The sequence below is a fragment of the Neltuma alba genome, unplaced genomic scaffold, assembly GCF_004799145.2.
Source record: "Neltuma alba isolate B1F8T4 unplaced genomic scaffold, ASM479914v2 tig00002650_pilon, whole genome shotgun sequence".
Taxonomy (NCBI): domain Eukaryota; kingdom Viridiplantae; phylum Streptophyta; class Magnoliopsida; order Fabales; family Fabaceae; genus Neltuma; species Neltuma alba.
This window is the reverse complement of record NW_021632954.1, coordinates 34,769-41,384: the sequence shown is the minus strand read 5'-3', so window position 1 is coordinate 41,384 and position 6,616 is coordinate 34,769. Positions and strand designations below refer to the sequence as shown.

At 34.1% G+C, this 6,616-nt stretch overlaps 1 long non-coding RNA gene across 1 annotated transcript; it reads right to left on the bottom strand.

Moving 5' to 3' along the window:
• Positions 1–1,692: 1,692 nt before the first annotated feature.
• Positions 1,693–5,803, bottom strand: LOC114734841 (uncharacterized). The gene is made up of 2 exons (XR_003739213.1): positions 5,143–5,803; positions 1,693–2,485 (listed from the first exon to the last, which is right to left on the bottom strand). It is a non-coding gene; the product is annotated as an uncharacterized LOC114734841 (long non-coding RNA).
• Between the last annotated feature and the right edge of the window lie 813 nt (positions 5,804–6,616).

The window sequence follows — 6,616 nt, the reverse complement described above, 5'->3', positions numbered from 1 at the left end:
TATATATTGGACATCCAAAGGGAAGTATTATGAATATAATAATATCTTTATGGATATCCATATATTTCCCATTATCTCGTATATCTCCTATAATCTCTAATATCTCATATTATCTCTATATTCCACAATTATCTCATATTATTATGTAATCTATAGATTCTATCAAAGGTGTAAATCTGTGCTTACAAATAAAGGCCATGTATAATGTATTGAACACTCTTGAATGGAATGAGAAATACTCTCTTTTGTTGATTCTCTCTTCCTCTGTATGATTCTTCTTTATTTATAACACTTTAAAATTAATATTGATAATTCACAGACTTCATTATGCTGAAATTTTTCTATGGAGAAATCTACTATTAGACAATAATGTCCTTAATATAAAAACTAGTTGACTAGTATATCCAAAAAAAAAACTAGTTGACTAATTTAAATAGATTTAAGAAGTTTGTTATGTTAGTTATTTGTAATAAATAGTTATTGTTTTTTCTAAAATACCCTTGTTAATTATATGTATTAGTTATAGATATATCACTTAATGAAACATTTAATATGTACAACTACTATAATGACTACTTTGAAAAAAAAAGATAAATATGAGAGACAAAGTAATCAAAATAATTTTAAATTCTATATTAAGAAGAAATTAATTCATCAGTTTTTATAGTTTTACTTGATTTTCACTTAGATACTTGTAATTTTGTATTGGGTTCTTACAGTTTTTTGACTAGGGGCATTAGTTTCAATTTCCATAATATGCTACTTAGAGTTGATATGGATGCCGACTAAGCGATATCTAAGTTGCCATATAAATTATAATATAAGATCAAAAAGAGATTTTTTAAAAAATAAAATTTATTTTTATGCAACGTAAAAAAAATTGAAATTGGGTCTCCTTAAATCTATATATAATATATAATCTAAATGATTTTGATTTCATTAATATCCAAATGGCAAAATTAATATGGAGAATTACAACGAGGTCCTAAGGAAAAAATTATGAAACAAGTCTTAGATGTTATTATTGCTTATTCTAGAACTTATTATTACAAACTGTTTAAGTTGTTATTAGGATTTTTTAGTAATTATTTTTCTTTTTCAAAGATTTGATTGTAATTTTTCCAAATTACAATAGATGTAGATGTATCATGAGTGAGAGTCGCATCATAAACTTCTAACGTCATTTATCTTACAAATTAATGAATTATTAGCATAGAAACCCATACTTATAATTATGGAAATCCATAAGGATCCAAGAAAAAAATATAAGAATTTAATGAAAAATAAAATCAAATTGTAGAGACTTGTATATTGATTTTTTCTTATTAATAATGCCAAAATTTCATTCTTCGTGTAAATTAAAGGAAAAATAACAACAAAAAAGGAGTTGTAAATTACTAAATCTCAAATCAATTTACTGACAACACTTTAGTTAGTATTGACAATACTAAATTTACAAATAACAACAAATTTTTGTTAATATTTGTTGTTTAATATTTAGTTTTTTTAATCATTTTTCTTAAACTAAATAAAAGTCAATTTTGAAAAGCTGTAATTTTGTCCTTCGTTGTAAATCTAGACTGGAGTAATGGGATGGACTAGGGATTGATGTGCTCACTTTTTCAAGGAATGATTAATAAGTAACATGATTATCAAATGCAACATGTAAACAAAGCGAACTGGCCCAAGAGATGCTGGGAGAAAAGCTCACACTTTATTGATAACTCAAGAAAATATATATACACAGTACATTGCTTTGACACACAATAAGAAGACTATTTGGGCTTTGGGCCTACACTGGCCCAATCCAAACCGCAAACTTATACAGACTACAAAACACTAATACATTAACTCAATATCTATAACTCTAACACCCCCCATCAAGTTGGGGACCATAAAGATTAATGGTTCCCAATTTGCCTATCAACCTGCTATGATCTTCTCTTCCAAGTGCTTTAGTGAGCACATCAACAAGCTGATCTTTAGAGCTAACATGTTCCAAGTTGATAAGCCCTTGTTGCAACTTCTCCCGAACAAAATGACAGTCAATTTTGATGTGCTTTGTCTGTTCATGGAAGACAGGGTCAGTGGCAATATAGATGGCAGCCTTGCTATCACAATATACTTTAACCGGTTCAAGTCCTTTCACTCCCAGATCTCCTAACATCTGAGTCAACAAAGTTATTTCTGAAACAGCTATACCCATAGCCCGATACTCTGCTTCTACTAAAGACCTTGACACGGTATGTTATTTCTTTGACTTCCAACATATGGGGGACCCACCAAACTTGATGACATATCCTGTTAATGATCTTCTTGTATCATGACATGTGGCCCAGTCAGAATCCACATAACACTTTAGATATCTTCTGGAAGTTGCAGCCAACAATATCCCCAATCCTGGACTGTTTTTCAAATATCTCACTACATGAACAGCAGCTCCCATGTCTAATTTTCTTGGATTGCTCATAAATTGGCTAAAAGTCTGCACAATAAAACATAATATCAGGCCTTGTAACAGTAAGATATGATAACCTACCTACTAATCTGCGATAGGATAAAGGATCCCATAAGAGGGGATCATTGTCCTTGGCATTTTTCTGTTCCTATCTTGTCCTTTTCTTAATGATTGGATTAGTGCTTGCAGAACTCAATCTGGTACTTCTCTCCATAGAAACTGTTAGTGGTTTGGAACCACTTGAACCTGTATTAGAAATGAGATCCAAAATATATTTTCTATGACTGAGAACAATACCCTTTGCAGACCTTGCTAATCCTAAACCAAGGAAGTATTTTAGTAGTCCTAAATCTTTAATTTTGAATTTTTTGTGCAAATGTAGTTTGGTTTCATTAATTCTATCAAGACTATTTCCAGCAATCACAAGATCATCAACGTATGCTAAAATAATAGTAATTTCCTCTTTATCTCTTTTATCAAATAAAGAGTAGTCATACTTGCTTTGTCTAAACCCCCCCTATATAAGAGTTTCAGTGAGTTTGGCATTCCATTGCCTAGAGACTTGCTTGAGGCCATAGAGGGATTTGAGCAATTTGCATACTTTGTTCCCCCCAAACTGATCAAATCCCTACAGAATTTGCATATAAACTTCTTCATGCAAGTCTCCATGAAGGAATGCATTGTTGACATCCATGTGATATAGATGCCAACATTACAGATAGCAAGGGAAAGAACAGAACGAACTGTAACCATCTTAGTAACTGGGAAAAAAGTCTCAAAATAATCAATACCCTCTTGCTAGCTATAGCCTTTAGCAACTAGTCTTGCCTTATACCTTTCAACCTTACCAGTGGGGCCATACTTGACCTTTAAGACCCACTTGCATCTAGTGAGTTTCTTGCCTTTTGGAAGGTCCACTATGTTCCAAGTTTGATTGAGTTCTAAGGCATCCATCTCTTGCTTCATAGTATCCATCAGATTAGTGTCCTTGGCATCTTCATGGAAGCTACATGGCTTAGAGATTTGACCAGTAAAGAACAAGTAATGTTTGTGAGATAGAGATATATGAGCATAGGAAATGTATTCATGGATAGGATACTTACATTTGGCTTTTACTTGAGACATTAAAGCTGTATCAGTGATGCAAATATAATCATTTAGCCAAGAAAGGGGCCTTGTGTTTCTTACATGTCTGTGTAGATGCTGCTCAATGTCAACATTAGTCTTATTGCCAGGAATTTCAGGATCTATAGTAGTGTCGTGAAGGTCCTGATTGATTTGGTGATTAACAGTTCCGTGTGGGAAGGAAAATCACTAGTATTATATTAAAAAATAGTCTTGGACAGGTCTAGAAACCCCCCTTAGATTGTTATCATCCACATCCTTAAGGGGGAATCTATCTTCTATAAATTGGGTATCCCTACTAACAAGAATATTCTTTGTTTTTAAATTGTACAGCAAGAAATCCTTTTGATTTGGAGGATAACCCAGGAAAATACACAGTTCAAAACGAGGGGAAAACTTATCATGATTATTAGGAGTAGATGAAAAAGCAAGACAACCAAAAACCTTAAGGAAACTTAAATCCGGGCACTTGTTATGAAGAATTTCATAGGGTGTTTTATACCCTAAACTTTTAGAGGGAGTTCTGTTAATTAAAAAGACAGCAGTTTTGATATTCTCTCCCTAGAATTTAACAAGAATGCCAGAAAGAATTATGAGACTTCTACCAACATTTAGTAAATGTATGTGTTTTCTCTCTACAACACCATTTTGTTGTGGTGTATAAGGACAAGTAGGCTCATGGATTATCCCTTTCTTATTAAAAAAATTCCTTAATTGATTATTTACAAGTTCCAAACCATTATCTGATCTGATTGTCTTGACAATAATAGAAAACTAATTAGAAACATAGGCTACGAAGTTCTTTAAGCATTGCATGCTCTCATTTTTATTGACCAACAGAAAAATCCAAGTACACTTAGAATAGTCATCATCCACTGTAAGGAAATATTGATGCCCTCTATAAGTGGGATCCTTATAGGGTCCCCAAACATGAACATGCAACAACTCAAATGAAGAAGTATTAGACATGGAAAAAGAAAAAGGAAGCCTAGTTTGTTTGGCTTGAGAACAAACAATACATTTATTTCTTGGGAAATCTATGATATCTTTCCTTATAGACTCTAAGTGTTTCAAAATGTCTAAGGGTGCATGACCTAGGCGCTTATGCCATAATTCTAAAAGTTGCTCACTTTTCTCACTAGATTAAAAACTCATAATTGTGTCTAGTCTTAAGGCTTTTCCAATTAAGTACATTCCATTAGTGATTCTACCAATCACTTGAGATCTCCTAGTTAAACTCTCCTGCAAAGTACAAAATTCAGGGTAAAAAGACATGATACATTGCATTTCTTTAGTTAAGCTAGAGACTGAAATTAGGTTATAGCAACATTCAGGAGTGTAATAGACATAAGTAAGTGTTATGTTCTTAGATAATTTGATTGTTCCAGTGTGTGTAACAATGATTTTCAAACCATTTGGCATCTGAATTTTTCTAAGATGACCATTATACACATGGGCAGTATCCAATATGGTTAAGCTACTAATTACATGACGTGTAGTACCAGAATCGAGTATCCAATGAGTCTTACATAATGAAAGAGGTAAGGCGTTAAGCATACCAGACACATGTTCTTCGATATAATTGGCTGCTCCTAATGTCTCATCCTTGGAGTCCTTCTTCAGTAATTGTAAGATTTGATTATATTGTTGTTCAGTTATGGACTGTTGACCATTTGTCGAGCTTGATTTTGATTCTTTTTGCTCGTCCTGTTCATGATTCAGGTTAGCAGCTTGTGCCTTTCTGCCTTTGAAGTTGGAGGGAAACCCAACAAGCTTATAACATTAATCACAAGTATGCCCCCGTCTATGGCACTGGGTACATTCTTCTTGAGACCGACCTCCACCTCTGCCTCTACCAGAACGACCACCTCTAGTGGAGGCTGCAATAGTGTGAAGTGGATTTGTAGGAATCTATGAACAGATCATACGCTGCTCCTTATCCTGACATATCATTGAATAAGCTTGAGACACAGTAGGGACTGGTGTCATGAGGAGTATCTGTGATCTTGGTTGGTGAAAGGTGGCGTTAAGTCCCATAAGGAATTGAAATAGACATTGTTGCTGGACAACTTTATTATACTCTTAGGCAGTAGAACACTTGCATGTAGGAAGAGGAACCAACACTAAAAGTTTATCCCATAGCTCCTTCAGTTTTGTGAAATAGCTTGCCATTGTGAGTGTGCCTTGAGTGAGTGATGAAATTGCTTTGTACAAAGAGAATATTTTGTACCATCTGTCTTAAGAAAACACTCTTGAAGATCAAGCCAAACGAGGTGTGCACTATCAGAAAACACCAAACCATATCCTTTTCTACAGAATTGATGAGCCATGACAACACGACAGCGTTACAACAATCCCACTGTTGGGAAAATTCTGATACTTTCTCACAGCAATAGGTACCATCAATAAAACCCAACTTATTTTTACCACGAAGAGCTAAACACATCACACGGCTCCATATTACAGAATTTCCAAAACCTATCAAAACTTGTAGGACTAATGTTACTTCCTGGGTGTCTGAAGGGTATAAGTAAAGGGGATGGTTGGAATCGATTTGTGTGGCCATTGGTAGAATTCTTTTAGAGGGAATTTCAAGATCGTCGCAGAAGATGAGCAAGAAGTGACAGGGTGAAAGAAAGAAGAATAACAAGTGAAATTTCAATAGATGAACGAAACCAAACCACGATCAAGTAGTGTTCTTAACAGTAGAAATGATGAAACTCTCACGATCAACCACTTTTCTTGACAGCAGAAATGTTAGAACTCGCTTGACAGGTCAATCAATATTGCGGACAAAGCCACTGATTTGTAGAGAACTCAGAAGAATTTGAAGTTTGTTATACCAATTGCTGAGAATCTTGAACGGAAACTCGTCCAAGATTCGTCCCTATCCCACAAATTTTGACGAAAAAATCAGAGATTCGAGAGACGAAACCTCCGGATCAAAGCATCAGCTCGGCAATTTTGGGGCAAATGGGAAACACCTTTTAGATCTCTCGAATCAATGTTCTTATATCTGATCACATGCAACGA